This window comes from Lichenostomus cassidix, chromosome 3, assembly GCF_008360975.1.
Source record: "Lichenostomus cassidix isolate B80296 chromosome 3, HeHo_3.0, whole genome shotgun sequence".
Taxonomy (NCBI): domain Eukaryota; kingdom Metazoa; phylum Chordata; class Aves; order Passeriformes; family Meliphagidae; genus Lichenostomus; species Lichenostomus cassidix.
Window position 1 is genome coordinate 19,197,220 of NC_139483.1, and position 23,380 is coordinate 19,220,599.

General features: G+C 36.0%; 1 protein-coding gene across 2 annotated transcripts in view; it reads left to right on the plus strand.

Annotated features, from left to right (window-relative positions):
- The window catches only part of GPATCH2 (G-patch domain containing 2), a 137,354-nt gene that overhangs the window by 70,909 nt on the left and 43,065 nt on the right, over positions 1-23,380 (plus strand). The window lies entirely within an intron of this gene.

The window sequence follows — 23,380 nt, forward strand, 5'->3', positions numbered from 1 at the left end:
AATACTTTGCACAAAGTGCTGGCATCGTCCTTCACTCTTGTTCCCTGCAAGTGAACACAATTTGGGTGCCTTTAATGCAACTTTCCTTATTTAGTGGCAACAAAGACTCCTCCAAATATCTCATGCTGGTTAATACAGAAAAAAACATTGTGTTAGTGTGTTAATCTTGAGCTCACAAAGAACCACTGGAGGGTAAGAGGAGGGCATCTGTTGGATAAGCTTTCAATATGATGGGAATGATAACAGACCTACAACTGGTGCAAAAAACAGCTAATCTTTTACAGTATGTGATTAAAACCAGTGCATATCTTCTCAAAATTTGTTTATTGATGCAGAGGGGAATAGCAGACAAAGAAGGGCCTTACTTTTGAGAAACCTGGTTGTTCCAAGCTGCCACAATTTGTACTGGCTGCAGTGACCATTTCAAGTTTTTAGGCCTATATGTTCTGGGTGGGTTATTTTTGTGATGGATTGTCACTGTGATGGACGATCTTCTACTACCTCCTCTATGTATTTGTCAGTACAATTGTAGTTGTAGTAGGTTTTAGGCTTTTATAGTAAGAATTCTTGGGAAGATCAAGAAGTTACAAATTGTCTTAGAGTTTCGCATAACTAATGGAAAAGCTTCTTGTATTAAAATGAAGGAATGGTTATGAGAAAGAAAATGAAGATGCTGAGAACTCTGCTTTGTTAATCAGTAATTTATTTATTAATTTCCTTCTGAATAACAGGACAGACAGTCCTTTGTGCATTTTCTAATTCCAGTGCAATTGACATTCTGATGCAGATTGGACCTTTCTTTAAAAGACAGGGATTTTCAAAAATTTAGAAAAGACTTCAAACTATTCATGTTGCTTTCTGAAAAAAGTTTAGCAGTTGTGTCCCCTATAAAGATGATTAGCAATCAAAGTATTTACAAAAGGGTATGTGATAGTAAGTAAACACTTTCCTAGGCCAAAAAGTGTGGCAATTTTCAGACGTTTATGCTACCTTCTGCTTAGTTGGCAGTGAAGCCACCAGCAGGTGACTGTTGATTATTCTCCAGACTTCCAAAACCCACACGTAGAGCTAACTGATTGCTGCCAGGAAGGGTGTTCTTAGGTTTTGTACATGAGTGTTTAGTACATGCACTAGGGAGCTCTTCAGAGCTTTATATGAATGCCATCTCTTCCTGTAGGTTGGCAATAATTAAGGTAAGTCTAGAAATTAATTTAGTGCACATCCGAGTTTGTGGGAAGTTAGTTCTGGTCCACAGTCCCTTCTTAAATGTCATTTAAGAAGTTGCATGCATTAAAAAAAAATCCTGTTTGTACATGTTTTCTGAAGAGTAACCAAAGATAGACATGACAGTGTAGGTTGAAGAGTTTGGGTCTCAGTTTTATACACAAACTTGTTACGTTTAATAACACTTCCATCAAGCAATGTGTAACATTTTATTTACCAGTGCTGTTGAAATTTCATTTGAACTTCAGAGGTACTTGTGTATTCATACATTTTTCATAAAACAGAGGAAATTAGTGCTTCTAGTGTCAACTACAGTAATGAAATGAACATGGAAAGGAATCAGGTCCTTTCTCATTAAATTCAAAAGCACCTGCCATATTATTATTTGGCTGTAAACCAAAAAAGAATGGTTTAGTTAAAGCTGAGGGGAGGGGGAAAATCACTTAATCAAATTTATACAGCTTTCAGAAAGTTACTGGAACTAAAGTAGTTGGTGATGTAATGTATGAAGTCAAAGAGTGTTTTGCTATGCTGGAGAAAACTAATGGAAACATTCACTTGGGGTAAGACAAATGGTATTAAATGAGAAAACACACCATGAATTGCAAATGGAGCTGAGTTAATTTGTTGCTACAGTAGTGTTGCCCTACTGTTAAATGAAGGCTGTGTAATTATCTTGCTGGCAGAGATAATGTCAAAACCTCATTTCTCCTTACATGCCTCATTTTTACATGAGGGCTAATTGAGCTGCAAGGTGACAACTGATTATATATAGCTATCATCAGGTCCTCTTGCTCAATTTGCAAATAATGTTATCTTTTTTAAGTGATGATTTTTATCACATGTCAAATTAAGGCATTAAAAAAACTTTTTAAAGCTATTTTAGTAATTTGTAGCATTGCATTTCTGTCACCATTTTATTTATATTTTTCAATATTAATTAATTCTTCCTCCAAGATCCTTGGCATCCATTTACTTACAGTCCCTTTATTTTAAGCAGAGAGACATGTGTGCTAGTCACTTTTTCATGCCTCTTGATCATCATGAATGAAAGGACACTTCATAATCCCAAATATATTAAGAAAACTCTTCTGTTGTGTTTTCTTGTTTATTGGAAATACTGCTGAATAATTTTTGTTAGTGAATTTCAGACTTAACAGATATCTTTTCCTTATGCCCAAAGAAGCCAAATGATACTGTGTCAAAGAGCAGCACCATTACCTGTCTTGATGTAAAATCACAGAGTGGGTCAGGCTGGAAGGGACCACAGTGGGTCATCTGGTCCAACCTCCCTGCTCAAGCAGGATCATCCCAGAGCACATGGCATAGGATTGTGTCTGGATGGTTCTTGAATATCCCCAGTGAGGGAGACTTCACCACTTCTTTGGGCGATCTGTTCCAGTGCTTGGTCACTGCACAGTAAAGAAGTTCTTCCTCACATTCAGGTGGAATTTCCTGTGCATCAGTTTCTGCCCATTGCCTCTTGTCCTGTTGCTGGGCACCATTGACAAGAGCCTGGTCCACCTTCTTGGCACTGTCCCTTGAGATACTGATAGCCATTGATGAGGTCCTCTCAGTCATCTCTTCTCAGGCTGAACAGGCCCAGCTCCCTCAGCTTTTCATCAGAAGGGAGAAGCTCCAGTCCCTTAATCATCTTCATAGCCCTCCAGTGGACTCACTCCAGGAGCTCCATATTTATCTTGTACTAAGGAGCCCAGAACTGGACACAGCACTCCAGACACACCTCACCAGGGCTGAGTAGTGGATCAGGATCACCTCCCTTGACCTGCTGGCAATGCTCTTCCTAATGCACCCCAGGATACCATTGGCTTTCTTGGACATGGGCACTGCTGGCTCATGGACAGCTTGTTGTCCACCAGGGCCTCCAGGCCCTTCTCCACAGAACTGCTTTCCGTCAGGTTGTTCCCCAGCCTGTGCTGGAGCATGGCATTAGTTCTCTCCAGTGCAGGACTATAAGGATGATATGAGAGGCAATGTCAAAAGCCTTGAGGTCAAGGTAAGACAATATCCACTGCTCTCCTTTCATCCATCCTGGCAGTCTTCATTGTAGAAGGCAATCAGATGGGTCAAGCTTCATGATGATCAAGGGGCGACTTCACTTTGTCGATGCAGAACTAAAGCACAATGTCATTTGCCCTGATGTTTTTTCTTGGTATGTTTGGTCCCTGCTTTACTCATTGATACAGTGCAGTCTCTTTCCAAGTTCTTTAAGGTGTTTTTTTTACTCTAGCTGCATTCACAAGAACTAAAATAGAAACAGTTAAATTTGCATTCCACAAATATAAAGAAGCCAACCTGGATTTCCATGTTCTTGCCCAACAGTGCTGAGCTACAGAAGCAATGTGGAAAACGAGCCTTAAGACTGTGCTTGGGAAAAGAGAACTTCCAAAATCTGCTGCTAATGCTGAAAAATAAACAATTTTTGCAACCCTGCATAAACTTCTTGCATTTTTTTTGAATACTGTTCATGAAGTATGTATAATATATTTGAAAAATTGCCTAGTCTGCAATCATCTTACTGTGTTGGCTCCACTTTGTCCTTGCACATACAACTTGCACTGAAGTGGGGCCTGGAAAGTTTGATATTCTTGTAATGGCTGTTACAAGTCATTGTGTTTCAGAGTAGTCAGACTCTTACCAGGGAATTGATTGTAGTCTAAATAGTATTTAATAAAAAATGTAAAACAGGAAAATATTTTCATTTGTAAAATGTAAAAATGGGCTTAGTTTGTGTTGCATTAAATACATCTCAAAAATGAAGCATCAAAGCTTCTAACTGATTGAAGCTTAATAATGTGGGACTGTTATTTGCTAAGCCCCTGTACTTACTTAGGATTCTCAGATCTTTTATTAAACTTAAATATGTGGGTTTATATTTTAAGTAAATAAACCTCTTCCTTGGACATGAAGTTCAGCCATGAGGCTTTTAAACAAGTGACATAATTATGTAAAACCATCTGAAGTATTTTATTTTACTCTATACTAGGCAGTAAGAGAATAAAACTTCACTTTGAGATGAAGACCTGAAAGGTGCCTCAGTATTTTCTTATACTGACACTCTTTTCCAGACTAGTTGTATCTTGTAGGGTAGGAAAGATACCCTTCTTTATTGGAAACCTCATGACTGAAACCTTTAATCATATTACTTTATTAGATCGTTTGGCATTTGGAAATTAAATGATGCTGCTTAAAAAAAGAAATTACACCAAGACAATTCTGTCTCTTTCTTGTCTGACATCATGGGAAGGGAGAAAAAAAAATCACACAGATTCTTCTGGATGAAAGGAGTTACTTGAAAGTGAAATGTGCAAATCCATCAGTGATATTTTAATAATGCTGGGTCATGTTGAGTTCTGAATAATTTAATCATTTGGTGTATGTTTGCACTTCTGTATGAGACTTTGTTAGAAAATACCTTTTTAATGACTGACTTGAATCCTGAACTATTTTTTTAATAACCTCAATGTTCATGTGATAGTTTTATAAATCTGAGAGTGTATAGTAAGTTTATACTTATTAAATTCTTCATAAATATAGCACAGTTCTCCCTCATGCAATATAGCTATCATAGCAACTGAAGGATACTGCTGGTCTAACAATACCAGAGGAGTTTGGGTTTTATTGGGTTTCGGCAACATATGTAACTGTTTGCCAAGTCAGACTGACATTTTTTTTTAAAGCAGCACCTTTTGAATGTGTTTATGTAGTACTTACTGTGAGGTTCTAGTTAACTCTCTTTACTGATCACCTTCAGCCCAGCTTAAGCCTGAAAATAATTTTTGATTTTTTCCTTCATCAAGCCACTTGACCAAAAGTTTGAATTTTTCCCTCCTGCCCTAAATGAGTGCCTGTAATGAACAGCAGAAGCATTAGTCTTATTTTCTGTATATTAACTTCTAGAGGGTTTAAAATATTGTAGACATTAGAACAATTATCAGGTTTTCTTAATAATATATCCATGATTGCTATTAGAAAATAAATCTGTGCTTCATAAGATTTTTGCTTTAGATAAAGCTAATTGTTTTAATAATGGAAAAGAGAGTATTGAGAGTATTATAATAAAACCAGGAAATATTTTAGACAGCATTTGTCTTCTTGAATATTTACCAACTGAAGAAAACATCAGCAGTGAGTAACAAGTTTCCCCTTTTAAAATATTTATGTAATAAGTAACCTGTGGTAAAAGTACATGACTCTCTGTATGGCATTATTTTCTGAAGCCACTTATTTTTTATTTGCTTAACATTAGCACATTGCTCATCTTGTTCTTTTGTAGCCTGTCTGAAAGGTACACTCCCATTGTACTTACATAAAATCATTTCTTTGCAGATACATAAAGTAAATATTAGTTTACAAATACAGAAGAGTTACAGCACTGACTCACTGGATTCTGAATCAGGTGTAAAGTTTTGCTATGCTGTTAAAGAATTAGAACGTCAAGGATGCTCTGAGGCATGTGTATTCCGTAACCACAAACTAAATCTGGCGTTCCAAAACATCCAAGATAGTTCCTAATATACCAGGAGTATCATTGGTGGTATTCTCTGCAGGTGCTCGTGGGCACTGGCAGAGCTCTAAGGATGTGAAGCTGCCCTCAGTTGTGACCTCATAATTTCCAGAAGCAGGTGGAGGTGGCAATTATAGCTATGGCCACTATCTTGAACCTTCTGTAGTAGGTGATGAATTGTAAATGGCTAGACCCGGTGCACAACAATAAACTCAAATAAATCTTCAATGTGTAATAATGACAAGACTGAAAGACTGGCAGTTATAACAAGGCTGCTGTTGTCACCCACTTTACTGTAGCCTTGATATCCATCATTATCAGCTGGAGCTAGCTCAAGAGTCGGACAAGAAGGTCTGAAGAAGGATGAGTTGTTTGCGCTGAAGCGTCCAGTAGGTCCCATCTGGCAGAGAGTAAATGGGATTTTTTTGCCTGTTCACTGGGCCAGAGCTGTCCATCATTTTGGGCAGATATCTGATCACTTCATGCTGTGGGACAATATGGCTTTGTGCTGTTTGGTACAGCAATGGCAATTAAAATAACTAAATTTTTCATTTATTTCGAGCTTCTGTTTTATGTTAGCCGAAGGTGATCCTAAGAAGGGATCTTTGCATTAGCAGAGCTTTTTATTTCTTTGAGTAAGGAAGTCAAGTGAGACCAGTCAACGCCAAGTTAATGAAAACTTTAGGGTGGTAATGCAAAAAGATTTAGAAATACATGCACAATGGATATTCTTGTCTGTGTTTTCCCAGTAGCATGCTTTAGAGTACCTGAAAATATCAAAATAGAGCACAGAAACTGGCGGAAATGCAAAATCATCTTAAATGCTTGTACAGAAGTAGCAGGGTTGCTTAGCCCCTGGCAAGTTTCTTGTAATTACTATAAATCCTAATTGTCTTAATGCATCTTAACTTGATACTTTTCACTAAGTACAACTCTGCTGGGTTTACATCACATGTGCAGCTTTCAAATGAATTTATCAGACAAGCATGAAGGATTATTCCCAAAAATGTTGTACACAAGAAATAAAATGTGAAAACTGAATACTGCTTAGTTTAACATGTCAGCTTATCTAATATTCGCTTGATCTTTAGACTTTTCAATCAGATCATAGGATTAATCAACATAACATGTTAATCAGCGAATCCCAGATTGATTCCCCCTGCCTTAGAGGTATAACACGTCTTCAACAGAAGACAATTGAGTTTATTGAATATTAATTTATGAAGTCAATATAATTGGACTTTGTAAATTTGTTTTGTACTTCTGTTGTAAGATACTTAGTTGCAAGAAAAAAACCCCATCTGATGTCATAATTTTAAAATGAAGGTGATTTTACTAGAGGTTAGAATTTTATAGTATCTCGATTGCAAGCTGCTTAACAGCAGTTTGTTCTGTAAAGCTGTCTTATTTTGCATTCAGGGTAGTTCTTACAAAGCTTAATCCTGGCTTTAAAAGATTCAGAGTTGTGAAGTGATGCATTATAGATATGTAGAGTCAGGTGTTCTTTTAATTTTAAAAGTATTAAGTGCAATGGGAAAGTGTTATTCAAGCTTGTATGTTTTTTGTTTGTATTTCAGGAGTGTTACATTTTATACAGCCTCAGCTGTGTGATAGTGGTTATTTTACAAACATTTTAATGTCTGTGATGATTAAAAGTCTATAATGCAGGTTCAATAACTGATGTCCAGGCCAACTGACATACTATCATTCATTTTTTCTTTATTTCATAATAAATCTTGAAGCCTGAAGGCATTAGACCCATGCAGATTTCTCTGCATTTTAGTGTCTTGACAGAATAACAACTTCCAAATTTGAAGCAGCAGCATATTGTATTCTATCTCTATAGACTTAGCTCAAAACAGCGGTAGCCACATAAAAATATATGTCAAGAACACTGTTTTCTCATATTGGAATTTAGGCAATTTGTTTTCAGTCAGAGAGCTGTTTCTAACCTATTTTTGGAGCCCCTCTGTGGCCTGACCATACGTTCTAACATAATTTATGGTGGCACTGTAACATATGGACTTTTCATCATTGTCCAGCTGAAATCCTCAGTTGGACGTGGATGCAACCCCATACACAAGCTCCCAAGGCAGGTATTTTAGAGTACTATTTAGTTTTGTGTAAGCTGAATTCATCAGTGTGTCTAGCATGGTGTCAGGGTTGTTTTGTGTTTCTTCTCTTTTTAACAGTAGTGAGACTATTTCTTGTGCGTATTTTGTCTACAAAATGTCAATTAAATTAGGAATTTTTAGCAAATAAACTAATTCCTGATGAGCATAAGTGTCATGAGAGCCCAAAACTTCAGTTTCTCATTGGACTGGGCAATACAGAAATAGAAAGCAAAAACAGTCCTAGACCAGGGAGCTTTGCAGATTTAAATACCCAGAACAGTAGAAGCAGGACGCAAAAAATTTAACTGCAAGTACTGATACCTTGTGACTGAAACAATATTGTGCTTGTAATGAGTGTGGGTTTTTTCTATTGCTCTTTGGATGTGAGAGCATAAATTGAAGGAGGAGAAAAGACCGTACAGGACTGCTGTCAGGAAAACGAAGGACAGTAAAACAGAATGGCAAGAATTTGGAGACAAGTCACAGAGTATAAATAAATTGAAAGACAGAAAAGAAATTCTTAAGTGCTTTTGTTTTTATTTCCTGTAGGAACTGATACAGCTGATATTAAGACTTGACATTAATTGGGAACTGTGAAATTACATAATTACTAATCCTAAAGTAATACGTGTTATTGTTGTCTAATAGTTGTTGTCATCTTTTAAAAATAATTTAAAAATCTTTCTCCATATACCCTTGCTTCTTAAAGTCTTTGTCCAACCAAACAGAAAAACTGAGATTAAAAATAACTTACATTTGCAGAAGCCTCGTTCTCTTAATTCCCTATTTTTTTCTTAGTGTCTTCCTTGTTATCTATACCTAATAAATCTTAATTGTGTGAATTAGAAGATGAAGTTTGAGGGTTTTTCATCAACAGTGTGTCTCAAAAAAAAAGAATATTTTTATCTTTTGACTAATGACAGACGAGTTTACCAAGAGGATGTCAAGCCAAAGGTGTCAGCACCTACAAACTACACTTCACTAAATACTTTGCTGGCTTGTGCTTGCTACAGAAAAATAGATATAATATTTTTAAAAAATTGTTCTGTTCTCTAGACTCATTCAGTGCATGTGCTGAACACTGGGCATTTCAATGCCAGGTGAAAAAAAAATTGCACAGATAAATACACAGAATTAGCAAATGTACAGGTATGACTGAAACCCTGTTTTTCATACTGAACTTGGACATTTGAGTCAGGATTGTAGGCAGGTTCTTTCTCTTGCTGTGGATGTGTCAGCAAGCAGAATGGAAAGTAGGACCTGTGGGCGAGAACCAAAGCAAGCAAGGATGTAAACTGTTGCTTGAATGCTTAGATTTCCCTTCTTGAAGTATTTCAGGGCTTATAGTGTTATAATCTCTGCTCCAGTGTGTGAATCTGCACAAAGGACTGTTTGTACAATTACATACATAAATTTGTACTGAATTTATCCTTTGGTAAAAGAAATATGTTTTTATAAATATTGCAATTTGGCACACTAATTCAAGAATTGGAAAGAGTCTGTATAAAGATCTGCAGAAGATCTGGCTTGTGATCGTGGAGGTGTGAGAATTTGTGTTAGGAAGAAATTCCCAAGTTCTTTTCCAACTAAACTTTGAGCACACTTCATCTGAAATTTGAGAAATAAAAGTAGTCTGGATTAATACCTTTAAAGGAATTGCAAACTTTCCTATAGCTTGTGCTCTGATAACCCTGTACCCTTTTGTTACCTGGCTAGGTTTTCTCTTTTAAGAAAATGAAACAAAAAACCCCAAAAGCCTACAAACAGAAAAACCACCTCTAATACACTGTAATTAATTTGTCATCAGAGCTCTGAACTGTAGTACTGTTTATTAATTGAATCAGTGAGTGTATTTAGTTTGTGGTGAAGTTGTCTTATTAACACAATGGAGTTGAGATACTGCAGTGATGGATTTGAAAACCTGTGTGTGAAGTGTCACTATTGTCAAAATCAGCCCAATACTGGTGGTTATAGTAACGTGTTTGTTGCCTGTTGGACCAGAATGATGTTTTTCTCTCTTCTACAGCTGCAGTTACCTGGCTTTTTACACAGCAGGTCTTTTATTGTGTAAAGAATTAGTACAAGAAAACCTTATAATTCATAACTTTGTTCACAGAAATCTATTGTGTAACAAAAGTTGCAATGGAAGCAGAAGTCTTCTTAGTCTGTTCTTGGTGGTACAAGATACACACTTAAATGGTTAAACACTGTCAAACTTGTAGCAATTACCTAATTTTTAACTGTTCCTTGCTTGATTTTCATACTGGAGAAAAGTGCTCAGGGTTTTGAAATGTGATAACCATCATACCGATCCAAGAACCTTCGAACACATGTACTCTTGCTTTGTTTACTTTGTTCCAGTGGTGTTTGTCTTTAGAAAGATAATAATTCTAACCAAAGAATATATAGAGTTATGATAGTACCTAGTTTGGCCCACTTTGTACAGATGTATTGCAGCTCAACTTAGTTTTTCTTTAATACAGTAGAGCAATATCTCTACATGGGGAATTGTCCTGAAAATCTAAGCTAGTTTTATTACAAAGCTCAGACATCTTTGCTGATATTTTTAATTTCATAACTGCTTTGTCATTTCTACTGTTTGCATTTGCAGACAGTTTATTTTAGAGAAAAAACATTCCATCATTTATCCAAATAATATCCATTACATCCAAATAATCAGTACGAGCTGATTATTTGGATGTAATCCACAAGATAAATTCTGAAAGACTCTAGAATCTCTTAAAATGGTCGTTCATCATTTTGAGGAAAATTTTTAGAAAGGCTGTGTAATTATAGGATAATTGTATAATTGCACATCTTAATTATTATATTTCTTACTTAACAAGTTATATATATTTGCACTAATTATGCTACCAAAATGTTTAATTACTAAATTATAGTTGTGTGGGGGGAGACTCTAATCTGTCAGCTGAAAACAAGTTTGTAGCTTGTATTCTGCAAGCACAGTTTTGTTAAAAATAAATATATCCTACAAAAAAAAGATTGTATGCTATTGTGGTGTTCTCAGGATGAAAAGAAATAATAAAATTATTGTCTGAGAGAAATATTCATAATTATATAGCTGAAGACAGAATAGGGATATACCAGTAGATGGAATAGTAGAAAGAATTTAGTATGCAGAATTGGTGTTTAATTGTTACAGCAAGGAACAAAGAAAACCAGTTTTTACAAGAAGACATGGTCCATACCCACTGTCTATACCCACGTCACACAGTCCTTCACTCTCACCTCTAGTATTTCAGTATCCCATCTGTGCTGTCATTATTTTATTTTATTTTTTTAATATATATGGCAGTCACTTATTTAATCACTGTGGAGAATGCTCCCAGCCTTTGTCATATCAGTCAATAGTGAGTGTCAGCTTTGACTTAGCTTTCTTTCTAAATCATGTTATTTGGCTGTCTTGCTAAAGAAACAACCTTTCTTTTTCTGTCTTTCTACACAATTTTAATCTTTTGCTCAGAGTCCCATCTTTCTGTATTTTCTGTTAGAGTTTCTTGTCTAGCCTTGACAAAATCATTTTTGCCTGTTTATATCCATTTAGAATGTGGTGACAAAGATGGTTTTCTTAGCTGAATGCCTTTCCAGTATTATCCTTTTACTGCCTTCCCTTTTCCATTTTTTTTTCCCAAATTTAAGGCGCTTTTCTTTTTTATAAGATCCTTTCAGGTTTGTTTATTGCAGACAAGACTCCAATACAGAAAGGTTTCTGAGTTTAAAATCTAGTTTAAGATTCATACCTTGCTTTTCAGGCTATTTCATTAATAGTCAGAGATTAAAATTTACATAGTTTCTTAGGGTCTTTGAAGCCTGTATATCATTCTTTCCCTCTGTTTTCTTTACACTAAGCCACCAATATGGTGTGTGAGGAAGTTGTGATACAAGTAAACAAAGTCCTTTCACCATCATTCAAGTCAGTTTGTTCCCCGAGCACAAAATGGATCAGGTTGGAAGAGACCACAGTGGGTCATCTGATCCAACCTCCCTGCTCCAGGAGGGTCATCCTAGAATGATATCCTCTTCATGAATTCATCAGTTGTTTCATAGCACACAGCTTCCACTGCTTTTTATAAGAAACAGCAGTGAAAGGCTGGAGAAAGCCCTTGTGAGGTTAGTTTTACAAATGTCAGTCTATATCCTTGAACAGAGTTTTGATAAACCAGTATTTTCCCAGGAGGGGAGATAGGAGTTTAAAAAAATAATTCAGAGTGGCCAAAACCCAGTAGCCTCTTTCAAAAGGACAGCTTTAAAGCTATGAAAGCTTGATTTGTCTGCACTTGCTACAGTTAGATTGCCTGCGTGCCAGTTGCTGTGACTTACTGGGTTTTTTTCCTGGTTTTGCATTCTTAGCTTTTTGCTGTTCAGTAGCTTAATCAGACTCTTTGTGGAGTGCTGCTGGGAATATGTCTATTGGAAAAAGATTCCCTATCTGTAATTATTTCTGAAGATGATCAGCTGTGATTTTAATCCATTATATATACTATATGGTGTATTGATTTTTGACTAATGATAACTTTTAATAGACCTGTCATGCAGTATCAAATCAGATTCTTTAGAGAATTCTTTAGGCTTAGCTGTACTTCATAACCTCTATATGATGCAGCAAGTGTAGCCACCTTAAAACAGTTGCGTTATCTCAGTTGATGAGACTTAAGACATTCTTCCAAGCATGTCAAGAGGATCACTGCCACAGCTCTGTTTGTTGCCAAAGAGATGGTGTCTCGCACCAAAACCAGACAATAAACCTCACTTTTTTTTTTCCGCAAACACCATTTAGTACCAGTAATGCTGTGTCTGATGATGTGTTTGCTTCATTTGTGTAATTAACACCTAAGAGAATTTTGAGTTGTATAAGAAGAGTTCCATTTTATTTTGTGAGAATAGGAGACTTCTAAGTAGGGGAAGTAAACAAATTATCAGTTTTATTTATCTCTCAGTTTCACTGAACAGATGTAGACAAGTGATATGTCCTGATAGTGAGATCTTTGGTCACAGTCTCCATGGATGAATTCTTGGTTCTTCCTGTGCAGTCATTGCTGACAGCTGCTTAGTCTTAGTTTCTCTATAAATGTATTCTACCTTCAGTTTGTAAACTAGAGCCTATTTTCACTCTACTATGTAATTGTATGTTTATGGAAGGTGTTCTCTGATACCAGTTCTTAGATGTCTCGGTTTGTGAATATTGGAAAGGAAGATGTTCTTACAGCTTTTAGTGGCTAGGTAGTTACCTGGTTATTATCAAGAAAACTTTAAAGGACTTGAAAAAAAAGTTACCCTTTTGTTCTTAAGTATTTTTTCTTATGACTGCTGACATTTTAGTCTATTTCTGTGATTGCATGTTCTGGTTTTCAACTGAAATATTTTTTTGTCCAATAATAATTTTTTGTTCATAAGAAATATGACATACTTTGCATCTAAGTACATACTTTCAGAAAAAGGAATCTTTCTTTTTAGAGAAAAGATACAAAGACATATGTACACACTTTGTGCACAAACATTTTAATTTCTTTTTTTTTTACAGTTAATTGAGGTAGCATACTAGTATACGAAATAATAAAAATCTCAATATATGAGATTGTTGTTAAATCCACAAGTTTTTATCAAGGCCATATTTTGTGGAGGATACAAATCTGAAATAGAATGCTAAAAAAACATTGGGAGAGTCTTCAGATATGTTGTGCTTTAATTTATAATGTATAATCCATATATACTGTATAAACTATATAAAGAATCAAGCAATCATGTCTTTCAGTGTTATCTATTGCCATCATTCCCCATGCATTGAGGCTCTCACTATAGCTATTACTATAAAACGTTCCCTAAGTACATAAAGGCTCTAATCGTTAAGATTTTTATTACCAGCCACACATACAGAGCTGCAAATTGCCTTGTTTCAGATTTATTATGTATTACTCTAGAAATTCTATAAAGATCAAAAGAACTGATTACAATGTTGACCTTTGCATTAACTCATCTGAATTTAAATTCAAGTGTTTGATTTGGGAAAATAAGTCCATTTATCATAGGTCTGCTACTGAGGGGATTGTGCAGCCCTGATTGGGAGTGCTGAGACCAAATTTATTTATTGAGCATGGTCTTGAAAATTGTTTGTAGGACAAGAGGAACAAAAGTTTGACCTGCCATTGTGTTGCACCCAGGGAACAATGTGGCAGCTGCCCTTTTCAAATATCTAGCAGTTTGTTTTTGCTGAAGAGCCAACAGATATTTATAGTTTAAATACATCTAACTACTTCAAAAAAGGAAACCAATAAGCCTTTTTCCCTCATGAAATAATTAACTGTTAAGTACAAATATTATGGTCTAGCAATGTGGAAGAAGATGTGGCATTCTGGATCTTAACATTTCCTTTTTCAAGTCTATTTGAAATTTGCTGTCCTGGAAATATAAATATTTATGAGTGTACATTTTAGAATTGACTCCTCAGCTAGCAGAAGCATGGTAGCTTTATCAATTAATTAATTGAAGCTCATTTAATGTCCATATCTATATCAGCTGAAAGGCCAGTCCCTTCAGAAAAGTAAATAAGTGAAAGGAATTGGAATTAGCAGAGCTAGAAATCACCACACAAGCTGGAAATATCCACCCAGAGTCTCTGTAGTAGTATTCACTTTGTAGTGAAATGCTAAAGGTGGGGGTTTTGCCAAATAAGTGCAGCTTACACTTGAAAATGTTGGAGTTTTGTGGGCTTAGTCTGAGGTTTCAATATTTGAGAAATGTAATTTACTTCTTAAAGATATTTCCCCTCTGTTTTGAAATAAACTTGTTACATTTATTGTAAACTTTAAATAATTAAATTCTGATAAAATGCAAGTCCTTATTTGTTCATCAGGTAGCGACAGCAGATCTACAAACAGGGTGCCATGATGCACCACGTTGTTTGTAAAACAAAACATTTGTTGTTTGCATGCTTGCGTTTTTACTCTCAGGCTGGTAAATGCAGCAATGCCACAGTGACAATGCACCCAGTACATTTATTGCTGTTTAACTTGATTTTTTTTAGCTTAATCTTAAGGGAAATGTGTATTATAATCAATTATTTCATCAGAAAATGCTTTTGTTGAAACTTTGGTATGTTGGGAGTGTGTTGATGTCACAACTCTCTCCCCAGACTATTCAGTTAAAAGAACAGGCAAGTGGAGATGAAATACCATTTCTGGTATGAAAAGAGGCTTGTCCTGTCATGTAGGTTGCAACACTTTTGACTAATGTCACTGCAGACAGCCAGCAGGAAGGGTCAGTTTGAGAAAATAAAGTTAATATTTGTTCCACCCCTAAAATAATACATACAGATTTGTTTAAGACACCTAACAAAGTATGCTTTTGGAAATTACTGTTCAGTGGAGGCATTTTTATTTATGGATCTGAGTCATGTGGCTGAGAAATTAAATACTCATAGTGATACTGCATTTTTTGTCTATTATGAAAAATCCATCTTTTAAGATACACATATCATACGTTAACTAGAAGTGGTACTACAGCTTAGGGTTCCTAGGGCTTTCCATTTTGAAGTGTTCTTAAGGTTACCCACCTATTATTCTGTTGCTGCATAGCATCTTTAAAACTTCATGTTTAAAACTTTAGATTTTTGCTTCTAAGAGCCAAATTTGAGTGATGATTCAATAATAGATGAGGACTGCTTTAATGCATGCAAAGAATTGTGAGTACATCCTGTCCTAACCAGCCTCAAGTTTTATGGGTTCTGAAGTCAGCAAACTTTAAAAACAATTGTGAGGGATATTGTCTCATCTCCGGTGTTTATTCTCTTTCAGGCACCTAGTAGAAGCCTAAGTGCTCTATTAAAATGAACGGCTGCAGCTTTGGGGAATTAGTGGGTTTTTTGTTTGGGATTTGCTAGGTCTTTTTAGTCTACTGCACTGCTTGTTATTGGCCCCATTGTCTGTAGGTTTATGTTTTTGCCATGTGAGGAAGTGTATTCCAAAGCTGAAAGGAAAGAGCTCCATTGTATTAGGGGTAAGATTTCATTCTGCTCAAAAGTTGATAGAGGTTTACTTAATGAGGATTCCTGAGGAACTGTGCAAACTTGAACTTTTAGGAACTTCTTTTCAAGTTGTTAAGCTGGCAGTTTTCCAGTGGGAAACTAACACTCAGCCTAAGTGTCCACTTTCTTTACTGAGCTCCCATATTTGTAATGTTTTACTTCAGTAAAACATCAGTAGGAATTTTATAACTCTGCCATAGATCGCTCACAGTATTTTAATTGGCGTAAAAAAAAAATCTTTTTATAGAAACCAAAGCCTTTTGAGAGGATGCAAAAAAGGGTGTTTACTTCTGACTTGATCAGAATCCTAAAGCACTTCTGGGGGAAAATATTGTTTATACAGAGAAGACTCTTCTTTTGGCATGAAGGCATTCATTGATTGGATCTGTGAGGTGGAAGGATAACAGACACTGGTATGTTTGGCTTTTAAAGGTGGCTCCTTTTTTGGAACTGCAGTAATTTCCTAGCATAATTTGAAAAATTGTGTTACTACAGCTATACCTACAGAGTCAAAACAGAATCCCTTGGTCCTCCCAACCCTTGCTCCCAACCCTTGGTCTTTTAAATTGTAAAATGTGAAGCCTGTTGGCATGATGAAGAAAACATACTCCAGTTGCCTAAGGATGTTCTGGAAGGATGTCATGTCTCAGTCTTCATGTATCAAGGGTTTTTTCCCCTGCTATTCTGTGTTTGTATGTTTACCATTTGACTTCAAACACTAAACCTTGGAGATAGAATTCTTCCTAAATATTTTTAAACAGCAGAAATAACACAAGTGTTCAGGTTTAACAAACCACAATGTTACATAATTCTTGTATCAATCCAGAGCACTGCATTGTGTTGTTTATTTATTTTGCTTTTCAGTTGATAGGTTTTTCACGTAATAAAACTATGACCTTACCTAAAGATGAATGAAACCCATTCAAAGAATTCCAGGGGCATGGAAAAACTCCACAATAGAAAAGAAGAACTTCTTATCACAGTAAAATGGTGCTATAATGGTGGGTCATAGAAAATTGTAGGAAACAACTTCAAAGATTTTAAGCTAAGATACAAATGGAAAATACACTCTTGCTAATTTAGCCACAAAAAACCTCTTGAGGAGTTTGATATGAACGCTTCTGTAGCTGATAGGCTTTTACTTTGAATCAATGAAAATAGTAGTACATTCTCCATATCTTGTGATAGAAGTAAGTAGGTAGTTGGTTAGAGTAGAAGCTTCCAGTGGTAATCTCTCAGATCCGCAACTAAAATAAGGAAATAACTCTGAATTCCTGTACTTGACCGAAGTCAAATTCATTTCTGAAAAGGTTGCATGGGAATAGTAATTTACCCTGTACCAGAGACAAACTATTTAGTTGTGAGAGGAGATGAGGCAAGTATTTTAAATTGTGTTTTTAAAAAGAAAACAGAGTATTTCTTTGTGTATCAAGTTATATGAACATGGAATTTTCAGGGTTCAGGACACTTCATCATGTTTGAACTTCACGTAGTTGATGTTATAGACAATAGGCTAGGCAAAGGATATATGCCTGCATTCCTCAGTTTCAGAGTTGGCAATATTTTGGTTTTGTTTGGTTTTTTCCCCTAAAGATTACTGTGTGTGAATGTTGCTTTTCCAAGAAGGTGTCTTGAACCATGTAACTAATGCCATATTTTCCCCCACCACACAGGACAGGCACTCCCTCAGTATGCACCATCTTTTGATGGGCAGATGACCTCTAATTTAGTCATAAGATGTTTCATTCCTTATGGATGTGAACAGCTTTGATTACCTTCCAGAATTTTCTGTATGTTTTTTGTTTTGTTTTTTTTCCATTCAATATTTTCCTCAGTACATGGCTATATGCCGGAAGAACTTGAAAATGTTCCCAAATATTTCATGGCACTTATGGCACCTTTTCAGTGAACATCTATTTCCTGCCAACAGCATTCCTCTTAATTAATACATCACTGTATTTTTTATTATTTTTAAAATAGTTTATGAAATGTCAAACTTTATTTTGTTTTGTGCCATTTAAATATTTGTGGGTCATAGTGCCAAATTCAAATGACTGTTTCCCTAAATTTTTCTTCTTGGCAGCCTGCACAATTTAATGCTATTGAACATATGATGTATACAACAGAGTTTTCTGCCAATATATACAATTTATTGAATGCTGCCATCACATGTAATTTCATAAGAGATTCAGCCAAAATTGTGGATGTGCCTGGTTTTTTTTCTCATTAATTGAACTGTTTATAAATTCTTCTTAAACTCAGAGTTCCTCTAACTCTGTAAATGTTACAGTTTCCAGTTAACTTTGTGGAATGCAGTATTTATGCTGTTAGTGTCCAGCTAATAAGTGATTAGATGAACTTTATCTTGACCAGAAATTTTGATTTTTCTAGGAGAAATCTGAGCATCTTATGTACAGTTTGGAGCCTACCATATTTTTTAGTGTTAAGCCTGCCTGCAAACTAAACCAGGCTTGATCATGTGACAGGTTGTCTCAATTCAGCCTCTAATCTGGTACTATTTAAACATTTAGGTGTTTGGTGGGAAGTGGAATAGTCTATCAGCATAGTATTGCTTCAGTAGCTAAATTCGAGGTACTGATCCTGAAAGTTGCATTTACTAAGCAAACGTCACAGATGTGCTTTGACAGGAAGTGAAATGAAATGAAAACATAATAACTCTCCTTGAAAATTTTATACCACGACCAACTTGAATGGCAGGTAGTGGGTTCAGCAAGGCTTTGTGTTGGTGGTATTTACTCAGCCTTCTTGGGGATGGTACAGAACATGAATCTGAGTATATTGACCTGCAGTCTTTGAGCATTGAACAAAGCAGGATTTAAAGAATTCCTCAAGCACCATTTCTTAAAGAGAGAGTTATTTTCATCACTCAACTGTCTACTAGTTTTTAACTTACTGCAGATTTCAGTCAGGGTGTTCTTTTCCAAATACTGTCATTTTTATAGTAATATTTGCACACATATTTCATTCTGGCTAATTTTCTCATTTCTTTGCTCCCACACTAAAATCAAATATATATTTAAGCATCCCATAGGAGAATGCTTATTTTTTTCCTACTGGTAGTAAAAATACTTCCCTTGACTGAAAATGAAGTTTGCATCTTGAAGATCATCCAGTTATACCATGAATACTCCATGAAAGCTTCTGGACATGTATAAATTTTAAGCACCAAGACTGTCACTCATAAATAGCTGAACAAAATGTACACCCATCTCCCTGTCTTGGATGTTGTTTTGGTGAGTCATTTCACACTGTTACACAAGTTGTTTTAAGGACAATTTGTCTTTATTAGGACTAAGTTAGCTCTAGCTGTTTCTGTAATAACATGCCCATAAAAACATAAAATGCTGGGGCTTGGATCAAGATCTTCTCTGTGTCAAAGACCCTCTCTTTGGCTTCTGATTTTTTTCATATCTAATAACAGGAAAAATAATGTTCTAACTCCTCAAGGGCAACTTAGGTTTTCCTTGGAGTTTTGCTAGGAGTTGCTGATAACCACAGGCCAGAATTCTGTGATGTATGGTATCTACCCTGAGGTGGGTAGAAAGTCACTCTTCTCCAGGACCTAGCAAAATGTGCTTTACAGCTTTGTGTCTGAAAAACAGTGTTGTTCTATGTGCCCTACAACACATTGAATGCAACAGAGAGAAAAATGTTCTTTACTTGATCCTCTATATGGTCAGGACCCAACAAACCAGTTACTCCTTTTGTTCTTGTTTCTACAGTGATGCTTTGTAAGTAGAAAATATGGTTTTGGTAGGAAAACATTTCCTGTACATGATTTTATCAGGAATTTCAGAAGCCTAAGGCAGCTAATGTGTTGCAGAGTGACCTAAACCTGTTTTCATAGATCTGGCCAGAAAAGTAAAATTGATGCTACCAGAGTCATTGGGGAGAGTGAATTGTCTTTCCCTCAAGTCATTTCCAGGAGCAGAAGAGCCTGCTGTAAATGAGAACAGTGCCCTGATTTCTGTCCTGCAACAGAAGCAGCTACTGTCCTCACTCACACAGACACACATCTAGGGAGTACTTAAACTGTTTTCTGTACATTGTTTCAGATTTTCTAAGAGCAGAAGTTTTTCACATACTGAACACAACTTTCCGACAGAAACATTGTAGAATTCCATTTACTTGACAGCACAAAACCAGCAATGCTATTTTCATCTTGGTGGAGGAGAGGATAGCAGACAGAAGCAGCTTTCTGCTCCTGGAACACAGGCTTCCCTTCTTTTGTGAATTAATGTTTTGGGGTACTTACAATTGTAATGCACTACAAGTTTAAATTACCATGAGGAACTCTAGGGTCTCTTGAGATCATACTGTGGTATTTTCCATCACACAGGGCTTGATACCATACAAAGAGGACTTTGGAGCACTCTTACTAATAAGGGGGGATTCAAGAGTAAGAAAATAAAGTTTAGTCTTCAAATCAAAGTTGATGACTTTGCACAATCCATTCATGAGCTTAGCAAACAGTAGGATACATCTTTCGGATCTGCATTATGTTAGAAATTAAGAAATGCAATGCAACCTTATCCAAGTGTTGATGTCCCAGTGTGGCACTGCTATTAAACATAAAAAGCTTGAGAGTTTCTTTTAAAATGTATGAGTGGAATTCCCACTTTTGATATTTTTTTCCTATTAGAACGTCCTTGTTTTCATTTCTTTTATAGTAGAAGTTATGAATTATTTATATTTGAAGTCAAGGGGTTGGAAAAGCTAGAGAATGTCTTGCTAAGGAAAATTATATTTATTGTAATATGTTTTAAAATGCATTTTATTTCTATGTTGTTTTGCTTGGGGAGAAAAGTTGAAAATATATCTTAAGCTTGAATTTAGCTTGACCTTAAAAATGCCCAATGAAAAGCTGTTTTCTGAGCTTCTGCTTGCTTTTCCTGTTCATCTCTGCTGCCATTTACAGTTTGAAACAATGGTTATAGTTGTATATTAGAAGTTCAGATGGTACAAAAAGTGGCAAATACAGAAGGATTTCTAAAATGTTAGTCGTAAGCATTTTCGTGTGAAACATTTACGTACAGACCAGTTCAAAATAATGAGAAATATCATCCACATACATACTGTCAACAGTGAAACTGTCCCTAGTTTGTGACTGAGACTCCTCTATAGCCCTTTTCCTGTTGTTTTACCACTGTTGTGAGCCCTTCTGGTGATAATTTCACTTGAAATGAAGAAAAATTGTTTTGTGGGCACTGGTTATTTAAATGTTATCCAACCAAAGGGGCAAAAGGTCATGCTTTTATTTTAGCAGTTCAAATGTGTAAATTCCATAACATCTGTTATTGATCAAACTGTATGGATTTTGAAAGGTGTTTTATCCCAAATCTTAGCAAAGTATAACCTTTCAATCCACAATGTTCTAATACCTGAAGTATTTTCTTCACATGGGAAATTCTTAGGTACACTGCTATCAGCATTCTCTTGTGCTCAGTCTTCCTATCATCACCTTCTCCTGATAAAAGTTCACATACTGTCTGGTTTTTATTGTCCAGGCTATAATACAGCTCACTGGGTGCCTCTTGGAAAAAACAAAGGAAAGCAAGTTTTTCATGCAAATGAAATTTTAACCGTTCAAGACTTAAAAACCATGCAGGACTGTAGGTGTTACAGTAGAAAACCATTTGGTGGCTGAGAGGGAGAGGATAGTCATCCTACCAGATCTGCCAGGGGGTGCAAATCCTAGCCTGTTTGCCAGTCACTGGAAGTATGGTGGTATGGAAAAGATGGGACAGAAAGAATGGGATCTCACTGTTCTGTTTGCTTCTGTTTTCTGGAAGACTGGGGGCTTCAGTGCAAAGCAGGAAGTGGGACATTCTGTTTTAATTGCAGTGGTTGGCCATTTGATTTTCATTTCATTCATATACTAAAATCCTTTTTCTTTTTTGTAAATAAAAAGGCATTGCTTACAGCCTGCATTCTAGTCAGTATTTTTCTTCTGTTTTATGATAATAGAATCTAACATTAATGTGTCTAAATATGTTCATGAGTATATAGATTAATGGAACTCATGTCAGCGTGTTTAAATGAGCTTTAATGTATAAGTAAAATGGAAAAACTTTAAAGCAAATTATTTGGCTCAAAGCTCCGTTTATATGGTGTATGTTTCAAGCTAATAATCAGGAATTACTGTGGGTCAGCATGTCATATCCCAGTGGTGTCTAGTGAGATGGAGGGTTATCTTCTATGTCAGCTAGATAACCCTGTGAACAATTTGGAGCAGTGGAGATAATGGGACTGAATTCTGAAATGAGGTGGAACTCTGCAGTGGGGCAGAATTCAGAACAGAAGCTGGAAATATCACAGGGTGCAGGGCTGCATGTGAGCACCATACAGCTGCTCGTGAAGGCAATCACCTTTTGGCATCAGTAGTCACTTGTTTTTGACAGTAATACTTCTTGATAAGCTGCAATTAAAATGTGAGAGAATGGCAAATCAGGTACACATTCCTAGAGAAAAGTGAATTAAAAAAAAGAAATCTCCATGCTACTGGCCCTGTTTTTTTAATCTAATTGTTTTGGGAGGTTTTTTTGGTTGGTTGGTTTTTTAAGGTTTTTGTTTGTTTCTTTGGTTTTTTTTTGGGGGGAGGGTGCTTGGGGGGGTGGGTGTTTTGTGGGTTTTTTAAATTTTGATACAGGCATTGTACAATAATCAAATAAGTATTTTTGTTGTGTTTTGGACAGCTTTTCTCCAAGACTTGTTGTCCACAATTATTGTGTTTTTTAAAAATATATCGTTTATTCTCCTTTTCATCTTCAGAAAATATAATTTTTATGTACTTGGAGGAAATTGTAGGTCATTTTTGTGGCAATAGAGACACTTTCATACTTTGGGTTTCTATTTTTTTTTTTAAATACTCATTATTTTACTGATTTTAACTTCTATATAAGAAAAAGGCCAAATCTTTTTCATTTATGAAGAGAATAGTTGTGTCATCTCTGGTTTCATACTTCTCAGATGATGCAGCAAGCTTTCTAATTGTGCATCTAAATCAAACTATTGATACCACAGTTGAAGTAATTCACTCTTCACACAAAATATATAACTTCTATGAACAGATAAGACACTGCTTCAGTTTCAGGTTTGTTTCCATCTTTAGAGCTTGCACAGTATATCCTGCTGAATTCCACTGTCATTTTGGAAAATGGACTTCCTCATGTGTGTATTTGCAGCATGCATTTGGACAAATCTCGGGAGCACTGGTATGAAAGGTGTTTTTCCTGCTGTCTGTCGTATCACTCACCTTGTGCTCGCCGTTTGTTTTTAGCCCCAGCGTAAGTGAATAATTTAGCACCGACAAGCATGTTCTTTCTGTTGCATTTCCTCCCACCCTGGCTAACCTCAGTCAGAACTCAGAGGAAAAGCTTCGTGACTCCTGTAGCCTTTGGTCAGCCAGTAGAGGCCACTCACAGCTTGCTGTGAAGCTGGGCAGCGACTTGA